The sequence below is a fragment of the Prionailurus viverrinus genome, unplaced genomic scaffold, assembly GCF_022837055.1.
Source record: "Prionailurus viverrinus isolate Anna unplaced genomic scaffold, UM_Priviv_1.0 scaffold_61, whole genome shotgun sequence".
NCBI classification, from domain to species: Eukaryota; Metazoa; Chordata; class Mammalia; order Carnivora; family Felidae; genus Prionailurus; species Prionailurus viverrinus.
In genome coordinates, this window is record NW_025927623.1 from 893,157 (window position 1) to 912,351 (window position 19,195).

Below are 19,195 nucleotides of genomic sequence, written 5' to 3' on the forward strand. Positions count from 1 at the left end.
TTTACCCAAGGGAAATGGGAATACTAATTTGAAAAGATATATGCACCCTATATTTATTATAGCATTATTTACAATCGGCAAGATATGGAAGCAACCCAAGTGTCCACCAATACATGAACAGACCACACACACACACACACACACACACACACACACACACTTACACACACACACAATGGAATATTATGCCGCTATAAAACAGAATGAGATCGTGCCATCTGAAACATCATGGATATACCTAGACGGTAGGAGGCTAAGTGAAATAAGTCAGACAGAGAAAGACAAATCCTATATGGTTTCATTTCTATGTAGAATCTAAAAAGGGTAACAAATGAACAAACAGAGAAAAAGCAGAAACAGACCCATAAATGCAGAGATTTGACTCTTGCCAGAAGGGAGGGGAGGTGGGGGGATGCACAAAACGGGGGTAGGGGAGAGGGAAGTTCAGGGTTCCAGTTATAGAATGAATAAATCACAAGGCTCAAAGGTACAGCATAGGGAATCAGGTCAGTGGTATTGTAATAGCACCATACATTAACAGATGGGAGCTACGCTTATGGCGAGCATGATGGAACATCCAGAGTACTTGCATCACATATTACATTGTGTGTCAGGTAGACCTCCATTTAAGTAAATATATCCAAGTAAAATTTCTATGTTATGAATGGCAGTACTAACTAGAGATTAAAAGATTACAAGTTCCTACACTTGTCTTGCCTTATTTAGGTCCATAATAACTAGCAAGACATTCCAAGCCTTCAGGGGCATTTAGCTACCCAAGGACAGAGACTGCGATCAAAATGGTCCTGGTAGTTGTGCCTCTATTTCTTTATACACTGCCTGAATATTTTCTTCCCTATGAGCTCCCACTCCTACATCACTCTTCCACACGGTTCTGTGGCATTGCCCAAACTTTTGATCTTTAGCCTATGAAGGCACAGACTCCTACAACAAGGATGGGCTCAAATGACCGAGGGTAGGAGCCATGTCCTGCTCCTGGAGAACAAGCGAATTGGGAGTCTCAGTCATCCACACAGTCACCTCAACCTAGGCATGTTATCACCGATCCAGATGAAGCTCCCTTACTGATTTGACAAGTCAATCCTAGCCCTGCCCAGCCCTACAGGTACATGGGAAGGGCATCACAGATTTAGGAAAAGAGGTGGAGTGAGGAGACAGCTTGTCTTGGGCCATACATCTCTGTAGTTCAGAATCTCCACCCCCCACCTCCAATTCCTTCAGAGGATCTAAGCCATCCTCCCTCAGTTGGGGTGGAAGTAGGGGATATCTTATTTCTATTTGCTGTAAACAGACACTTCCCAGCAGCTCAAATGATTTTTAATCTGTCTCATCAGAAAATCTGAGGTATGCTCGCACCTTCAATGATACCAACACACACAAAAGCAGAAACCTGGTCAGGACACTCTTGAACTCTCTATTTGAATACGCTATTCTAAACAACTCCCCTAATCCTAGGTCCTTCATTCCTGTCATTCACCTTTATCTCACTTGGCATAAACCCCCATATTCTGACATCTTCTTTAAAAGTCTTATTCTTATACAACTCAGTGTTGTTCTTATTGAAACCTGATCTCCTCTGCTAATTCGATTCTTACCCTCTGTCATTGTATTCATTATACCCACTTCCCAGCTTTCTATTATTAAAACATTTGCCTACAAGATGAACACAAAAAACAAAGAAAGAAAGGAAGTAAAGAAAAAAAGAAAAGAACCCAAATTTAAATCTCATTTCTGTCACTTATCATATCCCACTAGGTGACTTCAATCTCTCTTGAGTTTCAAATCTCCATGGGTACAACCATTGGGCAAGGAGGTTAAACATAGGTTGAAGTACCAGAGGGTATTGTGATGAATTAATCTCTGAGGTTCACTAAATCTTGAGATTCTAAGTGCTTTTGATTTGGCCTCTGGAAAAATGGAGAGTCCTTAGCTGGCACAATTGGAAAAATTAATGGAAAAAAATACCAAGAAAACCAGAGAAGAAAGTAAAAAGGCAAAAACACAGTGTAGAAAAATCATGGGGAAAAAAATCTCCAAAAAAAGAAAAAGCTTCCTAGAACTGGTTAAGCATACTAGCCCAAAGGGAATCATATAGCAATATCCTCGAAATAGAGGCTGAATTTAATTAACATAACGTAACAACTAGATATCCTTCCCTTACAGAAAACTCATTTGTCTCAAGAATAGGAGATATTACAACATCTAAGGATATGCCTGACTTGATCTTGCTTATTATGTAAAAGCCATGACACCATGGCCGTAGCTGACATCCACCCTAAAATCTCGGGTGGTAAAAACAAGGGATTTGTTACCACTGCACTGATTACTTTTGCTAGCACTACTGGTCAAATATATAAGGCCAAATGCTTGGACTAACCTGGGTTCTTAAGAAAACCCTAAATTAGAGTTCCGACATCATTAGCTTTGACATTCTGAGTTGATCTGCCCTAGGATCTGTGTCTTCATCTTAGTGCTGCTGAGGAACCAGAGAATGGATGTGGAAGCTACACAAGCTGACGGGCAAACCCCTCAGTTACTCATTAACTATGGAATCATGGTCGAGTAATCAACCTCCGTGAACGACAGTTGCGATAGTAATAAAAAGTAGGCTACAATAACATAGATACTTTGCAAAGCTATGCAATGACTGTATAACTTAACAGATGTTATGTATAGGATATAGTGTTTAGTCCAGGGTAGAACACTCACCAACTGCTTTTGTTCTCTGTGTTCCCTTAGGAAACACATAATTTTCAGTTCATTCCTTTCCTTTCCTTTCCTTTAATTTTCTGTTTCATTTCATTTCATTCCTTTATACTTTGAGAGTGAGTGCACACAGAAGGAGGGAATGATATCCCAAATAGGCTGTCAGTGCAAAACCCGACGTGGGTCTTGAACTCACAAACCTGAGTTGAAATCAAGAGTCACACCCTTAACCGGCTGAGCCCCCAGGTGCCCCAACAAATGTCATTTTTACAAATCCATAAAAATCCTACCTGGATATAGAGTCTTCCTCAGGATTCTTATCTGCTCCTAAAGAAGAAAGCAAAAGACATGGTAAATCAACAATTGAAAAATAGAGGAAATTACAAGTGTATGGCTTATGATTTGTCAAAAAGTATTGCTTTGGGACCACACCTGGAAACCACACTACACTGAACGGTTATTATACTATTGGGAGGCTTAAAGCACTAAGAAATCTTACTTTCTCCTCTATATTGACCAAAAGTAAGAATAGGTTTTATCGGAATTTGACACCTACAGGTGAATGATGTTTACAATGACCATCACTGACTGACTCTATGACACTGGAGGAAACTGGTATCGTTAGGAGAATGATGATCATAAGCTAACAATGTCAAACTGAAACTAGCATGATTTTTCTGGACCTCCACTATGAGAGGAGTTAAAAGAGAGTATGTTTACTTTGCAGTCACACAGCAGAACTTCCCCAGCCCTTCAGTAGAGACTGTTCAGATTTAGGATGAAACACCCCCTCACAAAGTGGGCTCTATAGAGCTAGAGCTCCATAGCTATTGTACTTTGCAGCATGGCCAAACCATAGCAAACAGACTCTCCCTGGCCTTATTTCCAATGGCAAGGTAAGTAAGAAGACATTGGCATTCCAGTTTGATAAAGTTCTAACCTCTTGAGACTATCTCCTTCCATTGCTAGAGAGTCTAACTAGACCCACCGCACAACACAGAGGAGGATGATCCTAATGTGAGTGCTATGTAGTGGTTCACGATGTCATTTTTCTCAACCCTCCCCATTAGGTGACACACATCTAGAGAAATCATGCTTTTTTCATGGAAAGCAGAGGTCATCAGATCCTCTACTGATGATCAACTAAACAAAACAAAGGGCAAAGAATATCTTGAATGCCTACATTCAATTGCCGGGGAATTTTAATTTTCTAAACATTCAACGATATCCACTGTATGATTCTTACTATATGACACTCTGGAAAGAGCAAGACTATGGAGGTAAGGGTTGGGGTGAATGTAGGGATAAAGGGGCACAGCACAGAGGACTTTTAAGGCAGTGAAACTCTTTCACACGATACCACAAAGGTGGTTTCACATCATTACACATTTGTGAAAACTCATAGAATGTATAACACCAAGGCTGAACACTAATGCAAATTAGAGACTTTGCCTTAAAATGATGACTTAGTGTCCATATAAAATGTATCACAGTTCTCAGGGTGCCTGGGTGGCTCATTTGGTTCAGTGTCCAAGTCTGGATGTGAGCTCAGGTCATGATCTCACTGTTCATTGGATCAAGTCCTGCATCAGGCTCTGTGCTGACAGCACAGGATTCTTTCTCCCCTCTCTCTCTGCCCCTTTGCTGCTCACACACATGCATGCTCTCTCGCTCAACATTAAACAAAGGAACTGAAAAAAATATATACTACTAAAATGGACCACTGTCGTGCAAGATGTTGACAACAACAGGGGAGGCTAGGCATGTATGGGAGCATGGTATGGTATATGGAGACTCTCTGTACTTTCTATTATATTTTGCTGTGAACTTAAAAGTGCTGTGAAAAATAAGGCTTATTAAATGTATAAAACAACAGCAACAACAAAACAGGGTGTCCGTTGAAGCTACTCTTTGCATATATTAACACATGATACAGTCACCTTAAAAATTAAGATAGAGATCAAAGTAACACAATATGGAGACTCTCTCCCATATGAAAGTATATGAAAATACATAAAGCAATACACAAAAATACAAAAGTTATTCATATACTTAGGCAAGAAAACAATTGGTGAATAGGATCAAATATCTTATAACTATAAACAGGGATTGAGCACTATATGAATCAAACCTGGGTTTTCCATATAATTAAGAGATTTTATTCTAATTTTAAATCCAAAATCATTATGTTGATTGTATCTTAGAATCATAATGAAAACTTAATCACATAAAAAAAGATTATAACGACCTAATATTGCCTTAGTAATTTTTGTACAAATACCTACTTCATATGGATGATGAAACTGAAACCAGTACCATGGTAACCATCATGTTACTTGCTAGTAAAATAAAACTTGAAGACACCACCAAAAATGATGTCAAGGGTATAATTCCTATGAAGTACAGGTTTCATTCAGCAGGCCAAAGATGGCTACCCTCAGAACATCCTACTTGAATGACTGGCCCTTGGTGGTTCCCTGGGATCTTGGATTTAAGGAGGGTTCCCACCATTCCCTAGCTGCTTAAGAGTGGTTCACTGTGCCTAAGTGCTGGTACAATCAATGTGCTTAAGGCCGTACACTTGATTTCCTTCTGAAAACCTGGAATTTTGGGACATGCTAAGGAGAAGATGCCTATGTGATTAGCATTTGATGAGAACTCGGGCACTGAGTATCCATAAGCCTCGTACTGGCAGACAATATTTTACCTGTGCTGTCCTAATCTGATGTTGGAGGAATTAAGCACATCCTGCTAACTCCATAGAGAAAGGATTCCTGGAAGCCTGTGCTTGGTCTCCTCTGGCCTTCACCCCATGCACCTTTTCTCTGTGCTGATTGGCCTTTCTATCCTCTCCCCATACCAAACCACAGGCATGAGTACAACTATATGCTGAGGTCTGGGAGCTCTTCTGGTCAATAATCAAATCTGGGTGTTGTTGGGATGCCTCTAACACAACGGCGTTATATGAATTTTTTATTATTTGGGTTGATGTGTTACACATGGTTACAGTCAGAAGGCTATGTCACAGAATATCTTTCTTGGAAAATCTTTTTCTTGGTATTTGCCTTGAAAATTCCTACATTCCTATATATCCATTTGAAGAAAGGTTTAAAAAGAATAGATGAAATCGTGATGTCAGAATGTGTGAAACAAGCAACAATCCTATTTTACTCAGAAGGAAAAAAAAAGAGAATCCTGGTGGTTGCCACTATGTTCTACCATATACAAGTTCCTCTCAAATATGAAAAATTAGTTAATTTTCTCCAACTAACTAGGACTTAGTTCACTTTTCTGGCAGATAGGAATCAAAAGAAGTAACAGGGATAGTTCTAGAAAAAACAGAACTATCAGACCCAGTATAAAAAGATACTACTGATTATAGTTTTTTGTTTGTTTGTTTCGTTTCCTTAATTTCTTAGAAAACAGAGACAGGCGCAAGGTGGTATCTCAGTGTGGTTTTGATTTGTATGGCCATCTGGATGTCTTCTTTGGAGCAGTGTCTATTCATGTCTTTTGCCCATTATTTCACTGGATTACTTGTGTTCCGGGTGTTGAGTTTGAGAAGTTCTGTGTAGATTTTGGATACTAACCCTTTATCTGATCTGTCATTTGCAAATACCTTCTCCCATTCTGTCGGTTGCCTTTTAGTTTTGGTGATTGTTTCCTTCACTGTGCAGAAGCTTTTTATTTTGATGAGGTCCCCCTAGTTCATTTTTGCCTTTGTTTCCCTTGCCTCCGGAGACGTTTTGAATAAGAAGTTGCTGTGGGCAAGATCAAAGAGGGTTTTGCCTGCTTTCTCCTCGAGGATTTTGATGGCTTCCTGTCTTCCATTGAGGTCTTTCATCCATTTTGAGGTTATTGTTTGTGTGATGAACACCTTTTTATGTGAACATGTTTTGATTTCTCTTGGGTATATACCTATAAATACAGTTGCTAGTTCATATGGTAACTCTGTTAAATAAACCTTTTTTGTTTGTTTTTGTTTTGTTTTTTCAACCTTTTGAGGAGGGGCAGGCACGTGGGTGGCTCAGCTGGTTGAGTGGCTGGCTCTTGATTTCAGCTCAGGTCATTATCTCAGGGTTGTGGAATCGAGTCCTACATTGGGCTCTGCTCTGAGCATGGAGCCTGCTTGGGATTCTCTCCCTCCCTCTCCTCTGTTCCTCTACCCTACTTGTGCACTCTCTCTCAAGTAAGTTTAAAACAATTGTTTTTCTAGTTTAACCTTTTGAGGAACTGCCAGACTGTTTCCAAAGTGGCAGCAACATTACATTTTCATCAGCAGTTTTTGAGAGTTCCCATTTTCCTGATTCTTGCCAATGTTTGTCATTATCTGTTGCTTTTATGGTAGCAATTCTAGTGGCTAAGAAATGGCATCATGTGGTTTTTGGTTTGCATTTTTACAACTAATAATGTTGAACGTGTCTCTTTTACTTTTGAGAGAGACAGTGTGAGCAGGGGAGAGGCAGAGAGAGAGGGAGACACAGAATCTGAAACAGGCTCCAGGTTCCCAGCTGTCAGCACAGAGCTCGATGAGGGGCTCGAACTCACGAACCGTGAGATCGTAACCTGAGCCAAAGTCAGAAACTTAACTGACTGAGGCACACACGCACCCCAAACATCTCCCTTTTAACGTGATTATTATCCATTTCTGTATCGTCTTTAAAGAACTAATCCATTCTTTTTCCATTTTTATATTGGATTGTCTTTTCATTATTGGAAGAGTTATTTAAATAGCCTACATACAAATCACTTAGCAGATACAGGATTTTCAGGTATTTTTCTCCTATTTAGTCACTTGCCTATTCACTTTCTTGATGGTGATATTTGAAGCATAGTAGTGTTTAATTTTGATGAAGTAAACTTAATCTGCTTTTGTCTTTTGGTGTCATGTCTAAGAAATCATTGTCAATTCCAGTCACGAACATATACACGTAAGCTTTTTTCTAAGAGTTTTATCGTTTTAGCTCTTAGATATTAAGTTAATTTTGTATATATGCTATGGGGTAGAGGTCTGATTTTATTACTTTGCATGTGGATATCCATTTGTCCCAGTACCTTTTGTTACAAAGACTAGTCTTATTCCATTTAATTGTCTGGCACCCTTGTGGAAAATCAGTTCACTATAATGTGAGAGTTTATGTTTAGATGCTCAATGTTAATACATTGATCTATATGTCTGTCCTTATGCCAGTACCATATCAAATTTTATGAAAACTTTTTCCTAGTTATCTTGCAAATTACCAGTCACTTATGTAATAATAAAAAGTCAATGTAGTAGAACTTAACTTTGTTCCTATAGAGATTTTTGCTTCTTGAAGGACCCTTTCGCAGCCTATGCCTTGCTGACCCCATGACTCAATGTGAAGTCAGGCTCAAAAAGATAAAATGCTCTTTCTTTAGTGTGTTCAGACATTTATTTATTTATTTATTTATTTATTTATTAGTGCGTGCACAAGCAAGACAAGGGGGTGTGTAGGGAGAGAAAGAGAGAGAGAGAGAGAGAGAGAGAGAGAAGAGAGAGGAGAGAGAATTTTTAGCAGGCTTCACACTTAGTGTGGAGGCTGACAGGGGTCTTGATCCCATGACCCTGGGATCATGACCTGAGAGGTTGAGGCTCAACTGACTGAGCCACCCAGGTTACCCGCCTGTGCAAACTTTTGGTGTCTCAGTCAGTGCTGCCCACTTTCATTTCCATCAAATCTTGGCCATAGGATCTCTTGACTCAGTCTACCATTTACTTCATTATGTTTTATTATCTCTTTATAATGCATAGACTCATCCATAGTTTTCACCATCTAGGAAGGAAAAGATTAACTCTGGGCTATTCCTCTTTCCTCTTAAACAACCTTGCTAACCCATCATCTTGCAATTCACAATGAGATCCTCTTCTGTCTTGGTTCTTGTGTGTAACACTAGTGTTAATCCTGTTCTTGGCACAGATCCTACATTCTTGGAAAACACAGTAGCCTGTTTCCCCTTCTTTCACTTAAATAGAAAGATATGCATAGCTATATTTTATAGCTCAGCGTATAATTAATGGAATAAACATTACATCATTCAAATAATACAGCTGTACAAAGTGAGGTACTATTAAGTTGATTTATCAGAGACAAATACTAGATTGGTAATTTGAATGACAACAAACTTTTGAAGCCAACTTGTATGATATGGAGAAGCATTGTGGGACAACACAAAGATGAAATGGTCTTACCTCCCCACACAAAGAAGGTTGGAATAAGGTAAAGGAGAATGTGCAGTTAATTTAAGTAGTGCTAAAGGACAATACATTTGTTTTGCTACTTAAAAGATGAAAAATGATTCCATGACATTCTCTTTATTTCCTCACTGAGGAAAGGAGAATGAAGATTGAGTATTCAATGGATTAAAAAATACTCAAAGCTGCCTATTTCCTTTCATTGAAATCAGACCAAAGGCCCAATTTTGGTTATCAAATTGACTCTTTCTAGTTTTTCAACTATTGTGCTTCAAATCGTATGTCTCTGTGCTTCTACCTTAACTTGAGGGGACATTCTAAAGAGGCATTCCTGCCTACTTGTAAGAATTGTTGGAAGTGAAGGGAATCTTAGAAAAAGATCTTAGAGACAGGAAGATGGCAGAGGAGTAGGAGGACTCTAGGCTTGCCTCATCCCACGAATACAACTAGATAACAATCAGCTCACCCTAAATACCCCAGAAATCGACCTGAGGACTGGCAGAATAAACTCCACAACAAAAGGGAGAGAAGAGGCCACATCAAAGAAGGTCCTTGATGCAGAAATGTCATCTAGAAGACAAACAGATTCTGGCTTCTGCAGAGGGGAGGGAGTCGAGGATTTGGGTAAGGGTGAGAGAGAGGAATGCACAAGGGAATGCACAAACAGAACATTTCCCCATACCCACTGGCTTGGAAAACGAGGGGCTGCATTTCTTGAGTTCTTGCAACCAGTAGTGCATAAAGTCTGGAGTTTTCAAGGGCATCCGATTTAGCTGGTTTAGAGCCCTGAGGTACTGCACTGCTCTTGGACAGAGGGCAGGCAAACAATGTGGGAGCATATAGCATGGGTACAGTGGTATGAAGAGTGCCTGGGGCACACAGTGGGGAGATAATTTGCTCTTCTCAGAGCACGTTCTTCAGAAGCAAAGTTCAGAGAGACCTGTCTGTAGGAACAAAGCTGCTGGCTGGCACCATCTCCTTCTCCTGCCCCTCACCACAAACATAAAGCCACCTGCAGGAAGCAGTGCATTGCTAACACTGGCTACCTAACTTGCTTACACCAAACACCACCCCCTTGCACACTGGTGGAACTACCTTTCTCAACCACTCTTGCTTGAGTTCCAGCACAGCAGACCCCTCCCCCAGAAGACCAGGACAAATGCCTGCCCACTCCACATCTCCCAACCAGAGAGTTTCCCTTGGCCTCAGTTCCAGTAGAGGTGGTGACAGGTCTTATATCATAAGCAGACCAGAGCACATCTAGTTAAACTCGCTACGTTCAGGCCAGGGACCAAACACTCACCAGACCAGGCAAGGAGAGCCTCTGCAGACGACTGGCCTGAAGGATAGCATAGCCAGAACACAAGAGCAGAACACATGCAGCACACACTGGAGACACTCCCTGAAGTGCTAGACCCTGGGCATTACACGACGTCTTTTTCCTAAGTCCATTACTTTCGGGAGCAGGTGACATAACTGGCTTCTCTAACACACAGAAGCTGGCAGATACGTAGAAAAAATGAAAAGACAGAAGCATTTATCCCAAATGAAAGGACAGGATAAGGCCATGGCCAGAGACCTAAATGGGACAGATATAAATAACATGCCTAATGGAGAATTTAAAACCATGATCATAAGGATATTCACTGGACTTGAGAAAAGAATGGAAGACATCTGAGAGACCCTTACCACAGACATAAAAGAGCTGAAGAATCAGAGATGAAGAGTTCAGTAAAAATGAACAGCAAGCTGGAAGAAGCAGAGGAACAAATTAATGACCTAGAAGACAAGGTAATGGAAAACAGTGAAGCTGAAGAAGACAAAGAAGAATTATCCAATGCAAGAATAGACTTAAGGCACTCGGTGACTCCATCAAATGTAAAAACATTCATATGATAGGAGTCCCAGAAGAAGCAGACAGAAGGGGACAGATGATTGATTTGAAGACACAATAACTGAAAAATTCCGTAATGTGGAGAAGAAAACAGACATCCAGATCCAGGAGGCACAGAGAATTTCCATTAAAATAAACATCCAAGACATGTTGTAATTAAATTTGCAACATATACTGCTAACATCTTTTTTTTTTAGTGTTTTGTTTTTTGCTTTTTTTTTTTTTTTTATTTCCGTGACAAAACTCAGACACAACCGGGGAGGGGAAGAGAGAGAGAGAGAAAGAGAGAGAGAATCCCAAGCACTCTCTGTGCTGTCGCTGCAGAGCCCACTGGAGGGCTTAAACCCACGAACTGCGAGGTCACGACTTGAGCTAAGATTAAGTCATGCTTCACCGACTAAGCCATGCAGGCGCCCCACTGCTACAAATCTTAAAAGCAGCAAAACAAGTCATTCACTTCCAATGGAAAACCCACAAGGCTAGCAGGAGATTTTTCAACAGAAACTTTGCAAGACAGAAGGAAATGGCATGATATATTCAAAGTGCTGAATGAGAAAAATCTGCAGCCAAATATACTCTATCCAGTAAGGCTATCATTCATAATAGAAGGAGAGATAAAGAATTTCTCAGACAAACAAAAATGGAAGGAGTTTGTGACCACTAAATCAGCCTGTAAGAAATATTATCGGCAACTCTGAGTGGAAAGGAGAGATCAAAAGTGACAGTATAAAGGCAGGAAATGTAAAAGCAGTAAACATGTATATTTCTGTAAAAAAAATCATCAAGGAATGCCCCAAAAAACGATACACAATATAATAGCTTATCAAAACATGGGGAGGAGAAAAAAAATGAGCTCTAACTTAAGTGACCATCAACTTAATATAGACTGCTACACGCAGAAGAGGTGATATACAAATTAATGCTTATCATATACCAAAACCCACTAATAACCATGCAAAGAATAAAGAGAAAGAAATCCAAATATATCATGAAAGCAAATTAGAAAGACATCAAAGGGAGAAAAAGAATAAAGGATTTGAGAAAATCTCCAGAAACAACCACAAAACAAGTAGTAAAATGACAATAAATACATACCTGTCAATAATTACTTTGGATATAAATGGAATAAACACTCCAACCAAAAGACCTAGGGTGACAGGATGGATTAAAAAACAAGACCCATCTGTATGCTGCCTGTAAAAACCTCATTTTAGACATAAAGACACCTGCAGATTGAAAGTGAGGGGATGCTTGCACTGTTGGTGGTAATGCAAACTGGTGCAGCCCCTCTGGAAAACAGTGCGTACGTTCCTTAAAACAATTGAAAATCGAACTACCCTACGACCCCTCAATAACACTACTGGAAATTTATGCAAAGGATACAGGAGTGCTGATTCATAGGGGCACATGTACTCCAGTGTCTATAGCAGTGCTTTCAATAATAGCCAAATTCTGGAAAAAGCCTAAATGCCCATAAACTGATAAATGGATAAAGAGATGTGGTTTATATATACACTGGAATACTACCTGGCAAGGAGAAAGAGTGAAATCATGCTATCTCTTGCAATGTGGATGGAACTGGAAGGTATTATGCTACATGAAATAAGTCACAGAAAGACAGATATCATATGTTTTTGCTCCTATGTGGAACTTGAGAAACTTAACAGAAGACCGTGGGGGAAGGGAAGGGGAAAAATAGTTACAAACAGAGAAGGCGAGGGGCAAACCATAGGAGATTCTTGAATGCAGAGAACAAATAGAGGGTGGATGGGGGGCGGTGAGTGAGAAGGGAAAGTGGGTGGTGGGCATTGAGGAGGGCACTTGTTGGGAAGAGCCCTGGGTGTTGTCTACAATTGATGAACCACTGGAATCTACTCCCGAAACCAAGAGCACACTATACACACTGTATGTTAGCCAAGTTGACAATGAATTCTATGAAAAAAAATGAAAAGCGAGGGGATGGAGAAAAATTTATCACGTTAAAAGAAAAAATAGCGATACTTTTGTTAGACAAAACAGTCCTTAAAACAAAGACTGTGGGGCACCTGGGTGCCTCAGTCATTTGCACAACCGACTAGGTCTTGGCTCAGGTCATGATCTTATGGCTGGTGGCTTTGAGCCCCATGTTGGGCTCCAGGATGACAGCATGGAGGCTGCTTGAAATTTTCTCTCCCCCTTTCTATGTCCCTCCCCAACTCTGTCTCTCTCAAAATAAATAAACAACCAAAAACAAAGACTGTAGCAAGAGCCAAAGAATGCTACTATATCATAATAAAGGGTACAATCCAATAGGAAGATCTAACAATTGTAAATATTTATGCACCCACCATGAGAGCACTCAAGTACATAAAACAATAACCAACATAAAGGAACTAATTGATAATAAGACAGTAATAGGGTACTTTAACACCCATTTTACATCAATAGATCTTAACAAAAAATCACCAAAAAATACATCTTAACAGAAAATCACCAAAGAAGCAGGGGCTTTGAGCCATACAGAGAAAGACAGATATCATATGTGTTCACTCTTATGTGGATCCTGAGAAACTTAACAGGAATCCATGGGAGAGGGGAAGGAAAAAAAAAGAGGTTAGAGTGGGAGAGAGCCAAAGCATAAGACACTCTTAAAAACTGAGAACAAACTGAGGGCTGATGGGGGGTGGGAGGGAGTGGAGGATGGGTGATGGTTATTGAGGAGGGCACCTGTTGGGATGAGCACTGGGTGTTGTATGGAAACAAATTTGACAATAAATTTCATATATTTTTTAAAAAAAGAAAAAGAAACAATGGCTTTGCATGACAGAGTGGCTTTGCAGACCAGATTGGACTTAAGAGATTTTTTTCAGAAGGTTCCATCTTAAAACAGAATACACGTTGTTTTCAAGTGTACATGGAATATTCTCAAGAATGGATCACAAACAAAAAATAGGCCTTAATTATTAAAAACAATACATGCAGGTTAAATAACGTGCTACTGCACTGGAACGGCTTAAGCAAGAGATACAAGAAGAAACTTAAAAACGTGTATACAAATGGAAATGAAAAAATAATGGTCTGAAACCTTTGAGATGATGTAAAAGTGGTCCTAAGAGGGAAGTACATAGCAATATAAGCCTACTTCAAGGAGCAAGAAAAATTTCAAACAACCTAACCTTACACCTAAAGGAGCTAGAAAAAGAACAACAAATGAAGCCTGAAGCCAGCAGAAGAAAGCAAATAATAATGATCAGAGCAGGAGGCCCTTGGGTGGGTTAACTGGTTGTGTCTGACTCTCAATTTTGGCTCAGGTCATGTCAGAGTTTTGAGATTGAGCCCCATGTTAGGCTCTCTGATGGCAGCATGGAGCCTGTCTGGGATTCTCTCTCTCTCTCTCTCTCTCTCTCTCTCTCTCTCTCTCTCTTTCTGCCCATCCCTCACTCATGTGTGGTCTCTCTCAAAATAAAATTAAAAAAAAAAGAGATTAAAGCAGAAATGAATGATAGACAAACAAAAAACAGATAATACTGGAACAGATCAACGAAACCTAGAGCTGGTTATTTGTAAAAATTAATAAAACTGATAAGGTGTTAGCCAGAATAATCAACGAGAAAATAGAAAAGACCAAAATAAATAAAACCACAAATGTGAGAGTAGAAATAAGAACACCACAGAAATACAAACATTTATGAGAGAATATTGTGAAAAAATGTATGCCAACAAGTTGGACAACTGAGAAGAAATGAATAAATTCCTAGAAATATATAACTTACCAAACTAAAACAAGAATAAAGAGAAAACTTGAAAAAAATCAATAACCAGCAAGGAAACCGAATCAGGAATCAAAAACTCTCAACAAACACAAGTCTAGGACTGGATGACTTCAGATGTAAATTTTAACATGGAAAGAACAGGTAATACAAAAAAAAAAAAAGAAAAGAAAAGAAAAAAGAAAGTTTAACCTATCCTTTTCAAATTGTTCCAGAAAAACATGAAAGAAAGGGAAACTTCCAAATTCATTCTATGCCAGCTTTACCCTGATACCAAAACCAGATAAAGATTCCACAAAGAGAATTACAGGCCAGCATCTCTGATGAACATGCAAAAATCTTCAACAAAATAAGCAAACTTAATCCAACAATACATTAAAAAATCATTCACGGGGGGCAAGGGCAGCTGGGTGGCTTAGTCAGGTAAGCATCCAACTTCAGCTCAGGTTACAATCTCATGGTCCGTCGGTTTGAGCCCAGTGTCAGGCTCTGTTGACAGCTTGGACCCTGGAGCCTATTTCAGATTCTGTGTTTCCCTCTCTCTCTGTCCCTCCCCTGCTTGTGCTCTTTCTCAAAAACAAATCCACATTAAAAAAAATCATTCACTATAACCAAATGGGATTTATCCCTGGTTTGCAGGGGTGGTTCAATATTTGCAAATCAATGAATGTGATACCTCCTATTAATTTTCAAAAAAACATAAAGTCATATCATTGCAATAGATGCAGAAAAAGAATTTGACAAACTATAACATCCATTCATGATATAAACTTCAACAAAGTAGGCTTAGAGGAACCATACCTCAACATAATAAAGGCCATATATGGAAAATGAGCAGTTAATATGATCCTAGCTGGGGAAAAACTGAGAGAAAAACTTCTTAGATCTTGCTTCTAGTTATCTGCTTCTTCTCATTAGCACCATTGGTTGTTAATAAATTAATCTTAACATTTATTACATCCTACTTTAATGGAGACCAATTTCTCCTATACAAGTTTATGTATCTTATCTCTTTTTTTTTAATCCACATTTCAATTTATCATTTTTGTTTTTTTCTTAACACACTCCCCAAAGGTTAGATTTCTTTTGTTCACGAATCTGTTAGGAAAAGTGTGGCCAGGACAGCTAGTCTCTGCCCCGCTCAGCTTCAGGTGGGGCAACTGAAAGGTTTGGGGCTGGATCCACTTGAAGATTTGTTCACTAATGTCTGGTGGTTGATGCTGGCTGTTTCCTGGGACTTCAGTTCAGGACGCAGCAGAAACACTTAAACTGACACACCTAGACCCTCTTTGTGGCCTAGGCTTCCTCACTAGATGGGGAGCTAGATTCCAAGTAAGCAGCCTGAGATACAGAGCAAGGCAGAATCTGTATCGCCTTTTGTCACCTAGACTTGGAATACACACAGGATCATAGTCACATATTCTGTTCATTAGGAGCACGCCACTAAGGTTGTTCCATGGCCTTTTTTAAATGGAATTAATATTTAAAACCTATGGACACCTTTAAAAAGTAGTATAATTTATCCACTGGCCACAAATGTTTGTGTTCCTCCCACCTGAAAAATACATTCACTCCCCTCCCCCTCCAATACCTCCTGCAAGTCTCAGTTATCATGGCATCAGGTTCAGGGCTTGAGTCCAAGATCTTACCATCTTAATCAGGTGCAGTGGGGATAAGCTGCCTGGGTTATGGTATCTCAAGTATAGCCCCTTGAGTGGAAGTGTTCTCAATATGAGGACTTGAGAACAAAAGAGACAGTTATTTACCACTCACAAATGCAACATTCTAGTCAACTGCTGAAGACTCACCCATTCAGAAAAAGAAGATGGGAAGCACCTTAGTCCATAAGAGTTTTGAAATATAGCCCGATGCATGCTGTCAGTTCTTAAGTTAGGACTTAGTCCTAACCACGGGAATACTTTCTCCATGTCTCTTCCCTTTCTTTACTCTTTGAGCTCTTGGTTCCTTCCTTTTCATAAGGAATGACCTGTATTTGCAGCTGTTTTTTCATCCTGCTTCCTCCCTGTGGGACTTGTAAGACCCAAAGGCCTCTTTTCATTTTGCACTATTTGGTCTCTTTTAGTCCAAGGTAGCAAATAGTATGTTTGCTACTATAAATCTCTTACCTCTTTTAGTTTTCTGTGAATATTACTGGATTTCATGCCGTGTTTTAGCAAAGCGACCCTCCCAAGTCCTTTTGAGATAAACTTTTCGCTTCAGGTTTCCTGTGAAGCTCTTATAGGACAATGCCTTTAAAATTCGTCTACTCTTGGGGCTCCTGGCTGGCTCAGTTGGTAGAGCATGTGACACTTGATCTCTGGGTGCTGAGTTTAAGCCTCATGTCGGGTGTGGAACCTACTTTAAAAAAATCTTATACTCTTTTTTTTCTGTTTTTTTTTTAACGTTTATTTATTTTTGAGACAGAGAGAGACAGAGCATGAACAGGTGAAGGGCAGAGAGAGAGAGGGAGACACAGAATCCGAAATGGGCTCCAAGCTCTGAGATGTCAGCACAGAGCCTGACGCGGGGCTCAAACCCACGGACCGTGAGATCATGACCTGAGCTGAAGTCGGACGCTTAACCGACTGAGCCATCCAGGCACACCAAAAACTTATACTCTTAAGATCCTTAAAGAAATTGGAGGCATACCTTAAATCTTTCTGTTTTCCTGGTAGCACCCTGGAGTTTCTCTGAACCCAAAAGCCATTTCCTTATTTTAACATTATTTGACAGTTTAACATGTAGAGAGGCTGTAAATGAGAAACAGATACTTGAACCCAGTAAGTCCTGGTTCCTTTCAGTTGCATAGTCTTTCTTTAGTTTCTCTTTCCTATCCGTTTTACTTTCAGGTATTTTGTAGCATGACTTCCCTTTCCTCCAGTGTCATTGTCTTCACTTGCATAGAAACCCTTGCTGTCAGCCACTTCACAGGCCATCAGGTTTCCACTAAGAGTCTTGTGGAGGCCCTTTTTGGGTCTCATTCTTACGCTTTTCTACATCTTTCCAGGTTCCACCTACCTCCTGGTTCAAAGGAAGTTTAGTTTTAGGGGATTTTTTAATAGCAGCACACCATTTTTAGTATCAGTATCTGTGGTAGTAATTTACTGCTGCATAATAAGCCACCTCAAAACCTAGTAGTTAAAAACAGCATTTCTCTGTTCACCAATTTTAGTTTAGGCACAGCAGAGTAGGGCAACTCATTTCTTTTTCATTTGGCATCAGCTGGCATAACTGGAAGCTGGAGACTAGAATCATCTAAAGGCTTGTTCATGCACGTGTTTGGCTGTTGAGGCTGGCCTTTGGCTAGGACGTTGGCTAGTCTCAGCTGGAGTATCTACATGAAGACTCACTAGGTAGCCTGGGATTCCTCACCACGTGGTGGCTGCGTTCTAAGGGTGAGCTTCCCTAGAGAAAGAAAGTCAGATGGGAGCTGTATCACATTTTCTAAGCTGGCCTTAAAAATCACAGCAGTTCTGCATATTCTGTTCACTAGAAACCAGTTACTGAAGCCAGCATATATTTAAGGGGAGGGATTTTCACAGAAGTTTCAACGAATTTATAAAACCACCACATCCACTCACCTTGTCTTACCAATCATATATAATGGATGGAAGTTGTTCCCAACTCAGCATCACTGAAACTCCATCCAGTTTTGTTGTTGTTGTTTTTGTTTAATATGATCTCTTATTTTCTAGAAAGTAACAACGGATTACAAGATAACAGTATTGAATTAATTTTTTTTTAGCCTCAAAAAAGTATGTGGATCATCCAATTAAAGTTTTATACTGGGAGATGTGATTTCTTAACACATCCTGGAGAATTATGTCTCCTGGGAATGCACTTCAAATTAGCATAAAACATTTGCAGTTCAGAAACAGGCCATGGCATTAGAATCATTACTTATAGATTCATGAATTAGAGTCTTATTTCCAGAGTCTTATGTTGGGACATATTTTTTGACTTGGGCATACATAAGTCAATATGATATTGCTAAAACTTCTTTAAAAATTATGGAGTGTTAAGATGGGGGAAGGGCTAAGAGACTTTCTCCTAAGATGGGACTTACTTTATGAAAGAAAGATATGAAAAAATCATAGAAAAATAAAAGTATAGAATCAAGTGCAAATGTTGTGTAATAAAGAGAAAGATAGCAAAGATCTATTTCAGTAACACCTGATGACTATAACTTGGCTCTTGATTTTCTGAGTTGTTTAAGGTTCCACATTCTTTTTTTTATTTTTTTAATTTTTTTTTCCAACGTTTATTTATTTTTTGGGACAGAGAGAGACAGAGCATGAACGGGGGAGGGGCAGAGAGAGGGAGACACAGAATGGGAAACAGGCTCCAGGCTCCGAGCCATCAACCCAGAGCCTGACGCGGGGCTCGAACTCACGGGCCGCGAGATCGTGACCTGGCTGAAGTCGGACGCTTAACCGACTGCGCCACCCAGGCGCCCCAAGGTTCCACATTCTAAGACAGGTAACATTTTATTGCAAATCAGTTTATTTAAAAATTTGAGTGCCTGGCTGGCTCAGTTACTCTTGATCTTGAGATTGTGAGTTCAAGCCTCACACTGGGTGTAGAGATTACTTAAAATCTGAAAAAAAAAAA